This window comes from Ovis aries, chromosome 6 (genome assembly GCF_016772045.2).
Source record: "Ovis aries strain OAR_USU_Benz2616 breed Rambouillet chromosome 6, ARS-UI_Ramb_v3.0, whole genome shotgun sequence".
In the NCBI taxonomy this organism is placed as follows: domain Eukaryota; kingdom Metazoa; phylum Chordata; class Mammalia; order Artiodactyla; family Bovidae; genus Ovis; species Ovis aries.
The window spans coordinates 102,166,151-102,166,480 of NC_056059.1; the positions used below are offsets into that span (position 1 = coordinate 102,166,151).

Genomic DNA, 330 nt, shown 5'->3' on the forward strand with positions numbered 1-330 from the left:
ATTCCTGGATATATGCCCAGGAGTAGGATTACTGGATAATATCGTAGCTCTATTTACAGTTTTCTGGGGAACCCCCATACTGTTCTCCAATGTGGCTGTATCAGTTTGCATTCCCACCAACAGTGTAGGAGTGAGTGAGTGAGTGAGTGAGTGAAGTCGCTCAGTTGTGTCCGACTGTTTGCGACCAGTCTCCTCCATCCATGGGATTCTCCAGGCAAGAATACTGGAGTAGGTTACCGTTTCCTTCTCCAGGGGATCTTCCCGACCCAGGGATCGAACCCGGGTCTCCTGCATTGGAGGCAGACGCTTTAACCTCTGAGCCACTAGGGA

At 50.6% G+C, this 330-nt stretch overlaps 1 non-coding gene across 1 annotated transcript; it reads right to left on the reverse strand.

Annotated features, from left to right (window-relative positions):
* Positions 1 to 258: 258 nt before the first annotated feature.
* TRNAW-CCA (transfer RNA tryptophan (anticodon CCA)) lies at positions 259 to 330 on the reverse strand. Its single transcript has one exon. It is a non-coding gene; the product is annotated as a tRNA-Trp (tRNA).